Raw genomic sequence first — 19,027 nt, 5'->3', positions numbered from 1 at the left:
TTGCACATTTTCAGAATGATTCGTATGATTTATTACAGCATGAAAGATTAACAGTTTTTTCTTGTAGTTGCGTTTAAATAATTAAAGTCAATTAATTATTTAAATCTATTCCCTATTGAATGAATGTATCGCAAATTTTTATTATAAGTTATAATTATTAATGACCGTAACTCATATCATACACATACAACTTTCAAAATAAAAATGATGTTAATGTAAATAAAAGAAATTACACAACATACGTATAATCCAATTAGTAAATGTTTACTATGCACCAAAATATGAAATAAAGGTCAGACTAACATTAAAATTTGTGCCACAATTTATTGTAAATAAGGTGAACGCATAAAATATTTGAGGAATGTGGTACAAGTTCAATCAAACTAATAAGTTTGTCTATGCAATATCTCACAAAATGTTAGTAGAACCAAATAAATTTTATATTTGAAAATGGTATAATTGTTATATATTTTTTTCCATTATCCGCTTTCAATGTAATATCATTTTTTTTAATTTTCAACAAAACAACCTAAATGTTAATGCAAATTCTTTATTATTATTATTAATGAGTTATTCTGTATGGAATAGACATTTTTCGGGAAAATATTCGACATATTAAAAACTGAAACTCTCTAGATTGTGACACACACACAATATTTATGAAATATTCCCAAAGAGTAAATTATTTTAGTCATATGAAAAAATTAAATGCGTAATTAATAAAATATACTTATGACCTAGTATGTCAATATCGTTTATTTGTTGGTTGGAACGAAAAATATACAAGGAACAAATTATGTTGTTAAAAATATTGTCCATTATATTGTTAAGTGGCAAATTCCCACTAGATAGTAACTATCTTGATTATCACATACACAATATTTATCAAATATTCCCAAACAGCAAATTTGAAGCACTAAAAAGCGAAATATAGAAAAAAGTTAAAAACATAATTAATAATATTTATTTTATAATCTATTACGTTATTGAGGTTTATTTGTTGGTTGGGACTAAAATATATAAGGAGCAAAATTTCAACCTCATAAAAAATATGTAAATGTCCATTACATTTAAATTTTTCAAAAATGCAAGTGTCAAATTTTCAGTACCATGTGGACTCATATTTTTTTATTTTTTTCTGATCTTCAATTTAACTTAAAATTATTAAATTATACACTCTAAATATTAATGTATTTGTGTATAAGGAATTGATATCTATATTATTTGTATAGCGTATTTTTTTATAAAATGTCAGAGATATTAAGAATTAAAACTATTAAGTGAAAAATAGAAAAATAGAGGTAGGGACTAACAATACATCCGACTTAATGCATTAATTCTCATAATTAGTTTTTAGTGGCAATAAGAAGCACAAGTTATAGGATATTTTATGGTCTATTTTTAGTCATCGTTCAATAATCTTAAATGAATTACACTGTATACATATGCTGTAAAAAAGTTTCTCATACAATTTAGTAGTTAAAGCGCAACTATTTCTAAAATAAAAAGAAAACTACACCAAACAAAAAAATAAATATAATGTAATCAAAAAAATCGCCCGAGAATGTGTCTTCTGGATTTATATAATTGCAACACATATAGTGAATCATTTGAGGTCACAAATTTATAAATATTAATGATAAATAATAATTAAATAATTAATTAACGAAATTCATTTTGCAATTCCATATTTTCTAGATTATTCATAATTTATATGATGTAATGCAATAGTTAGTAGGTTCTTCTTGCAGTTTTATTAAAACGATACAAGTCAATTAATTATATACTTTTATGCCATATTGGATGAATATATCGCAGATTTTTATCATAAATTAAAATTTCTAATGACCATAAATCCTGCTTTCCATATTGCATAAACTGCTAAAATAACAATGACGTTAATGTAAATAAAAGACATTAATAAATTACTAAGTGTACGTATAATACAATTAGCAAATGTTTATTATGCACCAAAATATGAGATGAAGGTCAGACTGACTTAAAAATTTCCACCATCGTTTATTGTAAATAAACTGAACTCATATAATTTTTGGGGAGTATATGTCAATGAGACACAATGTGTCTATCAAAATAAATTATAGGAGTGGCCCAAGATACGCCTCTGTCTATGCAAAATTTAGAATTTTCTGTAAAATGTCCGTAATATTAGAAACTGAAATTATTAAGAGAAAAATATTTTGCTCTTAGAAATACTAACTAGTTATTCTATTCATTGCAAAATTCTAGATTATAACATATGCATATTTACCAAATATTCTAAAAAAACAAAATCTATTTTTATGGCAGTCTTCGTAAATAAAAAATATCAACATATTAGTAGTACAAAAAATTAAAGACATTAATAAACCAAGCATTGTTTTTAATTGTTGATAGATATTGTCCAGACAGAATGTCGTGGTCTAAGGTAAAGTGTGGATGAAAAAGGAGTGGAGCATGTAAATCTCCCCTTGCCTAAAGAAGAAAACACCTCGAATAAAAATAGTCCACAATTACTAAATTTTTCCAGAAAATTGACATTTGCCAAATTGTGACATCAACACTTTTTAAATGGATATCTTCTCCTTAAACTAGACATTTTACTGTTCTTTTAAGTTTAAAATAAGACTAGCATTTAAATAATTCATTAATTGCTCAAAATGTTTTTTGTGAACCCATATTACTGAAATACAATTTTCATGTTAAATTCGACGACAGTGACATTGAATCAGAGACCTGGCTAAATTTACTTCCGGAAATATTGGTCATTGAAATGATTCCCGAGTATTACCATATAACAATTTTCTAAGGAATGTGGGTTTACACCGAATCAATATCGCATATTATGTCTGTTTGCAATTTTACAATGCATCACTGACGGTTCCTGCATTGTACGAGTATTAATTAGATTGCAAAATTCTATCTTTCTATCAATGTTAATTAATGCAAAATTTTCAGTTAGTAGGGACGAAACTTTCTCCTATGCTTGTTGAGTATTTTTTTACCACAGCCCACCAGTTTTTCTTCTGAAACTAACCACTTTTCTTCATTTTTATACTTACTTTTATATATATTTTTATTTTTCCCGTACTAAAATTAATCCTCTTAAATACTTTCTACATATGAGCATATCAGGGTAACATTATTTATATAAATACTAATTTCTTTTTTGAGGGTATATCCAATTTTTTAGTACTGTACACTGAGTAGATTTTTTGTAGTTTATCTCTCATTTTAGTCAGTCAATAAAATAGTGTCAAATACATAATTGAAATACTTTTCAAATGAGGTATCACAAGAAAACCCTTTCCTTTTAAAAAAAGTAATTGATTGTAGCCATATTGTACTGGGCATTTGGCACAAGTCAAGTTTATGAAATATTTTCATTGGGTGACAATATTTTATACGGTTTCTATTCGAGATCAATATCTTGTTCCATTCAAACGTTATCAGGGACTTTTTGCGACCCTTGAAAATAAGGGATATAATAAAAGAATATTAGGCATTATATCATTCTTTTCAATGTCCACTGTAATAATTCTCATATTTTTATATAGTACTGGTAATTATTATAGCAACTTTTTAAAATGTTAAATATTTTAACCAATTTTTTTTCATTTAATAGGAACTATTAAAATAATATTAATTCAGTATCGCTGTTTTATGTTGTATTGGAGAAACTACTACATTACTATTCTATAAAATGTTACATATATTTTTCTAAATTGAACTGGAGATAAATATAACAACTTCAATTTAGAAAGGGATATTTATTGACAAAAAATAGATTATTTAATTTAATATTAACACATTGTATAATATTCTTTTTGTTTTATAATTTTGGCCAATCTTCGTGGCATAGACTCCATCAATTTTCTTCTTTCTTGAATTGCTGTGAAACATTTATTTAAACACATAGAGCATCGTTCAATATGAGGAAGCAAATTGTTGTTTAGTATATTCCTGTGCATAAATCAGTCTATGTCCTAAGTGCCAGAAGCACTGAAGAATCCCCATAGTATTACTAACCCACCACTATGTTTGTGGGTATAATAAACTTTTTGGGTAGTGTTATTCCCACTGTTTTGTGGACCTTCACATTTTTAAGTGAAATCAAGGTTTTTCTTGTAGGTCTGAGATCAAACTGATTATCTTGTCACCGTTATTGAGTTAATTTTAGTAAGTCTCATTTCCTACAGGTTGGCTTTAATTGGCGATTAGATTGTTTTTTGGCATTCGAATTATCCTGTTATAATAAGCAAGTTTCTTAGGAAATAATCGACTTTAATTCAAAGAGAACAATGAAGGACCGTAAAGTAAAAAGTTACTGCAATTGTCTATTGAAAAATACAAAAGTTGGCAATTTTTTCAAGAATAGAATTAGTTTGAATATATCATATATCATCTTATCCAAATAAAGTTGTAGAGCTCATAGCTTTAATATACACACAACAATCTTATGGAATCGTCCAGTATTTATAAGTAAGAATTTTTTTTGTTGATAAAAATTGTAAATGTGTGGTAAGATTTGTTCCTGCAGTGACAATTTTACTATTCCCGTATATAGTAGTGGTGAAGTGAACTTACTTATTTTCACAAATTTTATTTAAAATGCTTTGAAGCATAGAAATTGGACAATTGAAGATTGACAAAATGTGTTATTTTCGGATGAAACTAGAATTTAACAGGTCGTGGGAGACAAGCTAGGCTTCGATCCGCCCAATCTGTCCTCAAATATAAAGGAGGAAGTATACTGTTTTGAGATAGCATTATGATTGGTGTAAAGACTCCTTTGATTCCCATTAGACAACCACTAACCGTTCGAAAGTATGTGGATTTAGTGCTACAATCTGTAATATGTCTCTGGAGAGATACTATTTATGCAGGATAATGCTCCTCTATATATCAGCAGAGTTGGCAAAAAATGTATGGAAATGGAAAGTGTGACCGAATTAGAGTGGCCCTTCTCATTCGCTGGATCTTAATTCCGTTGAGTATTTGTGGGAGAATGTTAAAAGAAGAATTTGTCTTGTCAAAATATCATTGACAACATAGAACAACTTATACAGTCAAATTTAGAAGAATGAGGAAATATTTCCCAAGAAGACATTAATAATTTAGTAAAAATCATGCCACGTCGAATTCTTGCCTTCAATACTGCTAGGGGTGGCAACACTTATTAGATTACCATAAACCATTTTCTTAAAATATAATTTACGGTATAATTTATTTTCATTTTTGTTATTTGCTCCATATAATATTTGTTTAAATGATTTTATCTATAGTTTTGTAAGAAACACAACACACACAACACAACGTTTTTCGTAATTACTAAGTGATTCCATAAAAGTTTGGTTGTGTAATATGTTTTAATTATGATTATTACTTTAATTTTAAATTAGACACATTTACTTCCAAAATACATAATGTATATTACTTTATGTTTATTATTAATAAAACAATATGACAAGCAAAATAGTGTACACAGATTTATCCTTAATTGTTTAATAATTCCATTTCTAGGCAAATTTACAACCCACACTTTTCTTTGGCGAAGAAAGTACCGCAATAAACACATTATATTAAAATCACGATTTTCTGAATAGAAAATTGGATTGATTGGAAACCGTTCTTGGGACAAGAAGTGCGTGCGAATCACAACGGCAACGCGGCACATCGATGTCTCATCGGCCATGTGCTTTTCCGGCGGTGCGCGCCAATTCCCCGCCGGCAGATCCTTGGCACCTTCTGGGTTCCGCACACACATCCTTTTCGGCGAACGCGAGTTGCACCTCTATGGGCTCGACGATTTGCCCGCATTTTTCTATGCAGCTGGCACGTGGCTTTGTGTCACCCTTATCTTAAATGTTGGATGCGGCTTGAATAAGTCATTCGAGTTTGTCAAAGGTGATTCAATCGTATTTGTTGATTCATAAAATATAACAACGAGACAGATTCATATAAATTATTTTATACGATTAGTTAATATTCAAACACATCCGGTGAAGACGCCAAAACTTTTTTCAACACATTTAAATCAAAATGTATTTTATAATATTAGACTGTTCAAAAACGAATTTATTTGTTCACAGCTGGTGACACTATGTCTGTCACTGAAAATCTAAAAGAATCATTGATTCAGCATTATTGGTTATTGAATGGGTCACATTACAATGTTATAAATTTTATGAGTCTCTGCGTATACTTTCGTTTATAACTATTACTTTGTTTATAGTTAGTTTATTTGATTAGAAATATAACACGAGAAGTTTTGGATTACATTGTAAAATTTGTATTAGATGTATTTCATTTTTATAGTTCACAGTATTATTTGAATATATGGAAATTGATAAATAAAATTAGTCAAAAATGTTAAAATAACACTGATCATTCTAAATTGCATGTTATTTTTAACCATATTTTATATTTACATATTACATATTTTAAAAAGATGTAAAAAATGATAATAAATAATGACTGAGACTTTATTAAAATTCAAAATATTTTGAAAAATTCATTCAATTTGGTTTAATATTTATGAAGATTTTAAAAATATTGACATAAGTTGCATGAAATAAATAACAAAATTGTGCAATGTATAAGTTTTCCAAAACATCTTATTTGACGTTCAATGCTTCATATATTTGAAACATGAAAAAATAATGAAATTTGTAAATATTTATAATTTATTGACAATTTTAATTAAAAATAAATAATTTTATTTGACTAAATCTATTAAAATATATATAAATAAATAAAATAATTTTAATATATACTATTTCATTTTAAATGCATATTATTACTTCATATGTAAAAAATAGTTGTTATAATAAGAATCAGTTCACTGATTTGAAAGTTCACAAATTTGAAAAAAAAAACAATTTTTGAAAAAAAAAGTAAAATATCACTCAAAATATTTAGTTTAGTAGATCAGAAAAGAAATAATAATTTATACAAAAATTTTGAAATAAATTTTTCAATTATGAATTAAGGGTTGTTACTTCCTATTTTGAAATTTTAAATAATTGTTTTCAGTTATGAATGAAACTTTATGAAAAGTTGTTAAAATATTACAAATCAATTTGGTTTAATAATCATAGATTTGGAAACAGATGTGATGTAAAATATTGTTATAATTTTTTAATTTTTACGTGTTTATCCTAAAAATATTTTGAAGATCAAAATATAAACTAAAAAAGAAATAATGGATTATAATATTATTTGAGATAATAAATTTTCCAGTTCATAAATTTAAATTAATTAATTAAGGGTTGTTATTACCTATTTTAAAATTTTGAAAAGTGTTTGGTTGAATATTCAGATATAAAAATAGATTTGACTTTTTAAAAAATATTGTTATAAATTTTTAATATTTACGTGAAATTGACCACAAAAATATTTTGAAGGTCAAAAAATAAAACAAAAAAGAAATGGAATACATCATTTGACATATTGAATTTTATCGTTCATAAAATTTATAAAAAAAAAAATAATTAAATAGAGGTTGTTTATTTTAAAATTTGAAATAATTTTTTCAATTATGAATATTTTTTATGAAAAGTTGTCACAAAAAGAAAAAAGATAACAATACAATTTGGTTTAACACATAGATTTGGAAAAAGAAATGATTTTTTAAAAAATATTTTAACAAATTTTTAAATTTTACGTGAAATTTATCCCAAAAATATTGTGAAGGTTGTTACGGCCTATTTTGAAATTTGAAAAATTTGATTTGACTTTTTGAAAAATAATCTTATAAATTTTTAAAATTTACGTGGTCAAAATATAATATCAATTATGACATTATATTTAGAATTTTTCATTTCACATAATTTATAAAAAGTTAATTAATTAACTAATTAATAACTAATTAATTAATTAATTATTTTAAAATTTAATATAATTTTGTATGTATGTGTATATATTTACATATTAATATTTTTTAAAAAAGTTGTGAGTTGTTAAAATAAATTACATCCTACAGATTTCGATAAAAAAAATGCGAAATTTTGAAAAAATTCTTATTGATTTTGCCCGTGAATTAAACATTAAAATGTGTTAAAAATTAAAAAATTAAAAAAAAATACAAAAATAATTTTTAAATTTGAAACAATTTAAAAACGCAGATTTAAAAAACAACAAAAATTTGTATGTTACCAATTCTTAAAATTCGCACGAATTTTGCTCCAAAATAAAGTGTAAAAAAATACAAAAATAATGGAATATTTACCATATATCAAATCAAATAAATTATTTTACATTCTGAATTTTGTTGTTCATGAAAGATATAAAACACTTTTAAATTTAAAATAATATTTTCGAATATGATACTCTTCTTTTATGTATTTTATTAGTTTGGTTACTCAATTACTAAAATATCATAAACCAATTTGATCTAATATTCATAGATTTCTTAGAATTTTTTAAATTTGTATGAAATTATATCTTAAAAATATTAATAAAATAAAAAAACAGATGTTTATTATAAAAGAATTTAAATTTTCGAATAAACATCGCCAATAAAATAATTATTGAGTATTTATGTTATTAAAATGGTGAAGTACAACTAAAATTTCATTAAAAAGAACAAAAAAAAAAAAAAAAAACGTTGACATTCAATATAAGATAATGATAAAGGAATTAATTAATTTGATTTCCAAAATATTAACATATTTACAGAGAAAAAGATGTATGATGGTATGATGATATCCGAATTATTAATAACTGAAATGAAATTAAAAATCATTGAAGAAGAAAGAGATTATGTCATAAATAATATTATTTTTAAACCAAATTCAGTAGTAAATAAAGTATTGCTTAATATCAAATCCTCGTGTACATCACAATTCCCCCCAAGTTGGAAATAAATCTTCGATTTGGCGTCACCGCGTGACGAAGCTTTGGACTCCGGCAACCGTTACCGGCACAGTCCACGACCAGCTATTGTGCCGAAAGCAGGGCTTTGGGCCACTCAAGTGATACCCATTTAACTGGCATCACATTTACATGGGACATTAGTACCACGACAGTCCAATTGGTAATTTTGTGCAATTTTCGGTGCGTCAGTTCAGTGTGTTGACAGTGTTAAATCATTGATTTAGTTCACCCACACCTTGGATTTATCAAATTTTTGATTGTTGACGGTCTTTAAGAAAAGGTAAAAATAAATAAAAACATGCTTCGTTCATTTTTAATTTATTAATGTATTTAATTGTCTTCGATGACGATTTGTTGGGGGTTCAATGTGATTTGGTGATGTTCACCAAAGCACAAAGTTGCTGTGATTTTGGCGCGTTGTGCACCATTCGTAGGACAAGGTTTTAACGGCAATTAAACTAACGTAATTTTTTAAAACGCAAGGTCAACGATAAAATTATTCCACATTTATCGATAGTAAATACGAAAAAAAGGTTAAATAAAGTTCATTAGAAAGTTTCGTTTTTATGTTTTAAAAAAACTAGTTAATTACAAATTCTCTACGATAATTTGTTTAAATCGCCTTGCAATTTTAAACCAGTTTTGTGCATTTTTTAACAGATCTATTTAATGTTCATTGGCATCAAAGGAAAAAATTTAGTAGTAAGTCCTAAACATGCAAATTGAATAATGGTTTATTTTATCTGGACTTTCCTTAAGCAAGATTATAGAAGACCTATAGATTGTAAAGGTATATTTAGGAACAAATGATTTGAATTTCAAAAACACTCAATTATAACCATCAATTTAGCCATATTTCATTTCATGGTCATGGGCTTGTTCAAAGTTGGTCTAAAAAATCAGGAAACACTTAAGCGAATGCCAAACATTGTTCACGAAACAGTTTATTATAACAAAGTATTTATATTGCCAACTACGGCGGTGTTTGTAACGATTCAGGTTCATTAAATATTATTATCCATTGAAATTATAATTAAAACAGAATCAACATAATGTATGCCTGTTGGTTTAGGTATTTAAATTCGAATTCCGTTTTCATCCAATTAATTTCGTTGCATTATTTTACTGCTGGTAAAATTACCGTTATTAGTTATCGAAAAGAGACGGCGTACCATTGATTTTCTCGATCTTCTCTTTTGCCACATTTTGTAATTATCTTGACACAATTTGAGTTTCTTAAAAATCAACGTAAATTCTGCCGCTTTAATGGTCATGGAATAATTGAATCATTATCTGTCCTCGACAATGACATTGGTTACTTTGTCCAGTAATCTTGCATAATGCGATAATCTGCATAATCCTTTAACTAAAGAAAACCTATAAATTACTCCACTAAAATCGTGTCCAATTGTCCTCGATTACCCATCCACAAATAAACAAGTTCACTAATTTTTTGGTGTCTGTGCAGCAAATTTTTCAATTTAAAAGTAATTCCAGCTTGTAAAGAGCACACATACAAGTGATTAATGTTAATTAAATTGTCCGTAATAGATTATGGACATGTTGGAACAGAGTAAGTACTGTGCAACCTTGGCAATGAAACTACTGGTTTATATTTTTAGAACCGTTTTTAAATTTTTGTACGTCTGGTTCAAATTTAATTTTACAAAATTTCGTGTATTTATATAATTGATGTGTTGAGAATGAGGAAACAACGGTTCATGTCTGCTAGGAAGGCATTCCTTTATCGGTACCATATTTGTGGATGTGCAATTACAGAACGGACATGTGTGAATAATATAAAGAAAATTGTCAACGAATATAAATGAAGACTTCATTAAAAACTATCCACTTCTATGATACTAGCATTACCATATTAGAACATGTTCTTTGATCCCGGTAAAATCTTTGGTACTTCATTGTTTTTATGGTTGGGTCAAGACTTTGATTACTTTTACCTTATTGGTATATGTGTATAATTATTTTACTTAATTTAATTTGGAATAAAATAGTTTAATATAATAGGTGATTCCCTTTTATACCAAGTCCAAGGAACCTGGTGGTGTCTGGAATGCTGAGTAGTATGACACACGTTACTCTTCCGTGTCTTGGCCAAAGAACGTCAATTTAGTAGTTATCCACAATATAACAAAAATTAAGAAAACAAGTACTCTCAGCATTTCTTCATAATTTGCTAACGAGGACATTAAAATTAGCATATGTTTGTATCGTATTTCTAAAAATAAAATAATAATAATAATTGTCAACAAATGTAAATGGAGACTTTAATAAAAAAGACTTCTATAATACTAGCACGACTATATTTGAAAATGTGATGTGATTCCAGTAAAATGTATTTTGTACTTCATTGTCTTTATGGCTGGCTCAAAACTCAAAACCTTATGGGTCTATATATACAATTATTTAATTTGATTTAATTTGGGATAAAACAGTTTAATTTAGTACGTGATTCTCTTCTATACCAAGTTCAAGGAACCTTGTGATGTCTGGAATTCTGGATGTCGTGATTACCAAAGAACTTCAAGTCGTTCGTTCAAAATGTAATAGATTATATTTTTCTTATAATGGAAGAATGTGTAAATTGAGGAAGCAAGTACTTTCAACATTTTTACATAATTTGCCAATGTAGGCTTCAAAATTAGCATATGTTTGTATTATATTTCTAAAAATAAAATATAAAGAAAATTGTTGACGAATATAATGGAGACTTTATTAAAAAAAACTATTAACATCTATGGTACTAGCATGATCATATTTGAAAATGTGTAAGTAAATATTTTTGGTACTTCATTGTCTTTATGGCTTGTTCAAGACTTTAATTACTTTAGCTTTATGGGTTTATGTTAATAATTTTTTGATTTGATTTAATTCGAGATAAAATAGTTTATTGTAGTACGTGATTCCTTTTATCCGAAAGAACGTTGTAGTGTCTGGTATGCCGATTTGCATGACGCATATTACTAAAGAATTTTAATTCGTGATTGTCCAAAATAAAACACATCTTCATGTGGAAAGGTGTAAAGTGAGGAAGGAAGTTTAATGTAGTACGTGATTCCTTCTTTACCAAGTCCAAGGAATCTTGTGGTGTCTGGAATGTTGAATGACATAATAAAAATGGTTAAAGAACGTCAATGCGTGGCTATCCAAAATATAACAAATGATATTTCCCTCATTATGTGGAAAGGTGTAAATTATGGAAACAAGGACTATCATCACTTCCTTATAATTTGCCAATGGAGGCGTCTAAATTAGCATATGTTTGTATCGTATTTCTAAAAATAAATCTACTTCCGATAAAAACCATGGGCCCCGAATGTTTTCAGTCAATGAACGACCGATCGGATCAAGTTGAACAGGTGTTCGAATTCTCACCTGAGGAAGCACGACGTTAAATCACATTGGCCAGCGTCGTTTCAGCCTTTACGCCATAAATTTCAATTACGATTTCATTCTTAATTATAAATCGGTACGGTAAATTGTCATTTTTTCCAAGTTGACGCGGCAACGCCAAATACGCCCAGTGGCACTGATCTCTCATGCGGCGAGACGCCGTAGAAAACAATGTAATTGCCGCAATTCTTGTAAAAAAAGCACTCCGAGCTCGATTCTAACAAAGTGACCTTATTAAAGTCGACTTGTTTCTGGGAAAAAATACTGGTACACATAAGGCTCAAATTAAGTGACAGTTATGTTTCTTGTGGCAACACATTGTTAACCCATGTGTAAGTCCTCCCGGTCTCACAATGCCGATTCTTTTACCCCACGTGAAAGCGACCCGTAATAAACAATAATAATTTTATCCCATAACTTGAGTGTACCGCATACGACGATGATTTCACGGCCGGATCTCGAGTCATCAAATTACTTCTAAGAGATAATCCCGTTGTCATCTCATTACGCGGCGCACACAATGCAACATTGATTTCCTTAAAGAACGTTCAGCCGGGGAATATTCCGCCTTGGCGCCTAGATCTATTCGTTGTCTGCACAGATCGGTTTTGCTATGTACATCGGAACACGAGAATCTTTTGTTATCTGCACCGCATTTGGAACGCGGACGACGCCTAAATACGAACCTTTACTGTTGCCATTTACATATTTACCGGAATAAGTTATTAAGTCGAAATGTTTGTTGTTAGCAGTTTCGAATAACATGCTCAAATTGCTGTTGTATTAGTAATTCGAGTCGTCCGATCAATAGAGCACACAATTTAAAAATAAAATAGTGTTTGATGATGTAATCCAATGAATGTTTATCGATGTTAGTAGTATTATGGTGGTAGCTAGAAGAATTCTGAAGAAGGCTCATGCATATGTATAATTTACTAGTCATACCAATAGAAAAGACACCAACAAGATGTCTCCATTATCAAAATTCGTCATATTTAATTAAAAATTATATGACACTAAGCTCATTAAGTGATAAGAGTTAAAGTATCACCATTAGAAATTTATTCTCATGCATATGTACAATTTGACTATTTGATTCTAGATGCACAGAAACATGTGTACTCTTCATGTGAAAAAGTTTGAACATTAAGTTCATAACACTATTAATAGCAAGAAGAATTCTGAAAAAGATAATCACCATCAGAATGTCTTCAAATAAAAATATATTTGTGATATTGCTTTTGCATAATTTACTAGATGTATAAAATAAATAAAAATTATTTGACATTAAGTCCATTAAATTGTAAAAATTCTAAAGAAGATAAGACACCAACAAAATGTTTCCAATTCAAAATTTATTCTCATGCATATGTACAATTTAATAGTCGTATAATAAATATAAAGACTATTTGACTCTGGATTCACAGAAATATGTTTACTCTTCATGCGAAAAAGTTTTAACATTACATTCATAATACTGTTTACAACGAGAAGAAGACAATAACCATCAAAATTTCTTAAAATCAAAATAGATTTCTGTGCTTATGGTTATGCATAATTTACTAGTTATATAAAATGAGTAAAACTTATTTGATATTAAGTCCATTTAATACCAAGAATTCTAAAGAAGATAAGACACCAACAAAGTGTCTTATTCTCATGCTCTATATACAATTTTTTAGAAGTATAATAAATATAATGTACTAATGCTTGTGCAGAATTTACTAGATATGTCAAATAAGTAAAAATTATTTGACATTAAATCCATTAAATTGAAAAAATTCTAAAGAAGATAAGGCACCAACAAAGTGTCTCAAATTCAGAATTTATTCTCATGCAATGTACCATTTATTAGTCATGTAATAAAGACTATTTCACTCTGGATACACAAAAATATGTTTACGATTCATGTGAAAAAGTTTTAACATGAAATTCATAATACTATTTATAGCAAGAAGAATTATGAAGAAGACAATTACCATTAAAATATATTCAAAACAAAATAGATTACTAGATATTTAAAATAAGTATAAATTATTTGACAATAAGTTCATTAAAAGGTGAGAATTATAAATAAGATAAGACACCAACAAAGTGTCTCCAGTTCAAAATTTATTTATATTTATGCATTTGTACAATTTACTAGTCATACCATAAAAATAAAGATAATTTGACTCTGGATGCACAAAAGCAAGTTTACGCTTCAATTTGTGTTTGCATCTTAACTTCTTAACATAAAGTAGATGTTTGAACGTTACGGACATTTTATGTGTGTGGCATTTCCAAAGGGCGCGATGCCATTTAAATGTTCCACCGTTGATGTGAGTCATCCAAGAGGAATAAACACTATCTAAAATGATGTTTTAATTACGTTATATACATATTTTAAGTACACGGTATAACAAGATTAATATCCGTGCCATATAAGTCTTTGATGCACCTCCAAATGTGGAAAATACGTCTAGACGAGAGCAGGCGTAATGCAAATAGCTCGGAATTAATTATGGTTATTGCATTTTGTGACACTGAAGGCCAAGAAGATGCATACTTATTCAAATGGAATGATTATGCGATTTTAAGTACGAAATCTACTTAAACAAAATGTTGTTGCTTGTGAAAAATAATTATGGAAGTTAGATACAGTCATTGGAGGAAAATGACAATTATTAAGGCCAAATTACTTTAGATGTTTTGCTCTATACACCGTAACTAGTTGGTAATTATATAGGATAGTTACACGAATCTATGCACAAGAAGCGTATATTAATAAAGCATATTCAGTGCATCAAAATTGAATTTGTGTTTAGTATCATGGAGGAAATTGGCTTACCCACGTTCTTGCCCCAGAGCCTGCTCAATGAAGTTATTAGTTGGTGAGCGTTGATTAAAATGTCGTTATTTAACACTAAAATTTATTGTGGGCTTTTTGTTAGTAAAAAAAAGATGAAACGAATATGGTCAAAACCCGTTAGTTAATATGGTAAATGCATTATGTCTTTGTAATTAACAGTCCATGACAAAGTGCTATTAACATACAGTAAATGCGCTGTTTATTTTTGTGGTTAGTGGCTGTGTCGACCGAGCCGTAATTTGATGGTATCGCCCCACAATTTCGGTCTTTGCTCCCCTTGACAATTATTACCCAATAAAATCATCCACTTGCGAGAGTCCACGGCGAATCATACAATTTTCCGTGTAATCAACTCCTACCATTTAAAATTCTTCCAATTAATGCCAATGTTTGATCATGGAAACAGTAATAGATTGTTTTTTAGAGAATCAAATATTGGCTTTGTGTTCACTCAGTAAAAAAATATCCGTTTACCTCCCCACCTGTCCATTCCATATCCTGGACGGACGTAAAAGTAATTGAAGGTATATTTCGTTTTGATTGGACCGAGGGGAAGGTCTGACGAATATACGCTGATCAATATTAAGGCCCCTTAATAGCTATGGACTTTATCGAAATTATATCCAATCGATTTCAAAACGCGTTCCCTGCCACACGTGTGTGGGAGGAAAACGTCAGATTAGAAAACTCGTTTTTAGTGTAAAGGAGGCATTGACCACACGAAATTTTCTGTCTTAAATCGGAATTAGAAGCTAAGTTCACCGTTAACACCTATTAATATCTTGTCTTTGACGGTTTAATTATAATTCTCATTATCCACAACAGTCGATTAAGGACACCTCGTGTGATTTAAAATCTGCACTGTATGGTAATATTGCTTCACAATGCCCGATTATATTTTCAAAGTACCACGAGGCAAAAAATGGGGCCTACCTACATTTCATTTTATCCCCGACAATCACCGGCACAATAGACTCAAGCGAAAGACGTATGGGAGGGTTTTGTGCCAAGAGTTCAAGTTCAACGGCCAATCTAAGCCGCCAAAGTACAGGGGATAATTAATTTCGAATGCAAAACAAAATAAATTTGGTTGAACTGGGCTTGGACCAACATGCACGAGGTTAACGACCTTTGAAAGTGGTGCCAAAAATTTCGGCCATTCATAATAACATACAGCCTACATGATAATAAAAATATTCATGTCGTGTAATGTCATTTAAAGTACACAGTTCACAGAATTTGTTTTAAATATTGCGATAAACCATGGAAAATATAATTTTATCAGTGATAATATTCCATAATTAATTAAAATTTTTGACAGTTGCATACATATAATCCCACGAAATATCATCGATCAACACAAGAAGTAAACAAAAGGCCTAATTTCCTACTGTGTAATTTGGCACGGGTCCGATTGTTGCTGCGGTCGCAGCTCCCGCCCGAGAATTCCGAAAGTAAGACCGAGATAAGCCCAAAAAAGTGGCTCCAAAACCGGCTGACCTTCCGAAGAATGACCGTTAAAGGGCATTATAAGAAATACGAGAAAAAAAAAGAGAGTGAACGGAACCGATATACGTATACCTGTTCTCCGCGACTCATCCTCACCAATTGGACCGTGGGATGCCATCACGTTCCGTGTATGAATCGCCAGATACCAGCGGAGTCTCGCCGTTAATTCGAAGATTACACGGTTCATTATTGATGTAATAGATTTCAATTGAAGTTGCTGATTTGTTTTGGTTTCGGTACCAAATCTTGTGGAACTGTTGCTAATAACCAGAACAGCTTTAGCCATTACTCAGTTTATTTAGCCGGGTATTCGTCTAAATTAACCTCGCATGTTACAAAGTCTCCCTTTTCGCCGTGTCGTCTTTTGATGTCGCGGTGGGGTGGCTTTTCCGTAAACGCAGAAACGCACCCTCCAGGTCTTGAATAAATAAACAAGCCGGTATCGCAAACCGAGGGCCGTTTTTCTAAACTCCCCTCTCGCAGGTGTAGCTACGTACCCCCTAAATTGTATCAATGTGCCGGGACCCGAAGTTTATTCTTGCCGACGGCTATTTTCTGGGGTGCGGGTAAAACGGCAATTTTCAGATTTCGGGGGCGATACGATTTTGCGAAAGTCGGCGAAATGGTAAATCGATATCTGTGGAGTCCAAATTCAGCTTCCTATCATACACCCGTTAGAAGCGTTGTTTCCTCTAACTAACGCTAAATATTTAATGTCTTTCGTAGTGACAAAATGTGAATTACAGTAAAAATTTACAGTGGATAACCGTTCTCATTTGATAGTTTCATAACTGACAGGAATGCTAATTCGCGAAAGAACATTTTTATAAATTCACCGTTTATAGCGGCAAGATATGGTTAAATTTTTTGCAGAATACCACGTTTTCCTAAGAAATTCGAGCCATTTAATGACAGGTCGGCGGATTTATGCGATCCAGTTTTTACAAACGCATAATTACGAATTCAAGGTTGCCATTTATCATTTACATCATAATCGTACACGACCATTCTGATGATGTTTTACCGTTTCGCAATTGCATAATACGTTTGAAAATATTGAATAATCGTTGTTTTCCTCTGAACATTCCTAACCTAACTTACGAGTAGCTAGATAAAATTGTTCGAATGATTAACAAATTCCTTGAAATGGATTGCAGAAATCTGAATGATGAGAAAGTCCCAAGGTTTCCAATTTTAATCAGCATTGAATTTCTTTTAACAGTTATTGTTTTTGATAAACAAAACATTTATCTCATAGAAGACTTTCAATCGTTGATCAACCTAATTACTTCCCTTTATATAAGCATCAAGTGAACTGATTTTAATTCTAGATATGTTGATTTGTATGAACGATCGTAAAATCAATTAAATCAACTGCTGGCAATAATAATAATAATTATGTAGATGATGGCCATTCGGAAGTGTATCTTTATATATATAAATTACGAAGATTAAATTGTTCATGTGATTAATGAATTTTCTGATTGTTGAAAAAATTTTAAAGTTTCCAATTTTAATCAATTCCATTCAATGTATTTTTATGTTGAATAACTTGATTACTTCTCTTTGTGTCATCACCAAGTGAGCTAATTTTAATTCCAGATACATTGGTTAGCATGAACAACCATAAAATTGATTAAATCAATTGCTGACAATACTTTAGATGGTGATCATTCGGAACTGCAGCTTTAAATAGATTATAATAAATAATTATTGTTTTCCTTCATACATTCCTAACGTAATTTATGAGTAGTAAGTTAAAATTGATCATCTGATTAATGAATTCCTTGAAATGATTACAAAAATCTGAATGATGAGAAAATCTTAGAATTTGTAATTACATGTAATTTCTTTTAACAGTTATTATTTAACGCATTTATCTTATAGAAGATTTTTAATGTTGAGCAACATGGTTATTTTTCCCTTTGTATCAAAATCAAGTGAATTGTTTTAATTCTATATATGTTGATTTTGTATAAACAATGGTAATCAATTAAATCATTTGCTGACAATAGATGGAAATGTAGCTTTAAATAGATTGAATTTGAATAATCATTGTTTTCTTTTAAATATACCTAACAAAACTTATAAGTAGCAAGATTAAATTGTTAATGAGTTCTCTGAAATGGATTGCTAAAATCTGGCTAATGAAAGAATCTTAAGGTTTCCAATTTTAATCAATTTCATTCAATGTATTTTTTGTTGAGTAATCTCATTACTTCTCTTTATATTATCGCCAAGTGAACAGATTTTAATTGAAGATATATTAGTATGAACAATCATAAAATCAATTGCTAGGAATATTGTAGATGGTAACCATATGGAACTATAGCTTTAAATAGATTATATTGAATAATGGTTGTTTTCCTTTATACATTTATA

The 19,027-nt window shown here is 29.3% G+C and overlaps 2 protein-coding genes across 3 annotated transcripts in view; one reads left to right on the top strand and one right to left on the bottom strand.

Moving 5' to 3' along the window:
• LOC109594007 (mitoguardin) overlaps positions 1 to 19,027 on the bottom strand; it is a 121,847-nt gene that overhangs the window by 9,084 nt on the left and 93,736 nt on the right. The gene's annotated exons all lie outside the window — the stretch shown is intronic.
• Positions 8,929 to 19,027, top strand: part of LOC109594030 (protein unzipped) — a 40,038-nt gene continuing 29,939 nt past the window's right edge. For both annotated transcript variants that reach the window (XM_049965915.1, XM_049965914.1), the window contains exon 1: positions 8,929 to 9,154. The gene's annotated coding sequence lies outside the window, so the exon portion shown is untranslated. The remainder of the gene's footprint in view (positions 9,155 to 19,027) is intronic.

This window comes from Aethina tumida, chromosome 4 (assembly GCF_024364675.1).
Source record: "Aethina tumida isolate Nest 87 chromosome 4, icAetTumi1.1, whole genome shotgun sequence".
In the NCBI taxonomy this organism is placed as follows: Eukaryota; Metazoa; Arthropoda; class Insecta; order Coleoptera; family Nitidulidae; genus Aethina; species Aethina tumida.
Note: the sequence above shows the minus strand (reverse complement) of the source record. Positions and strands in the feature narration are given on the sequence as shown.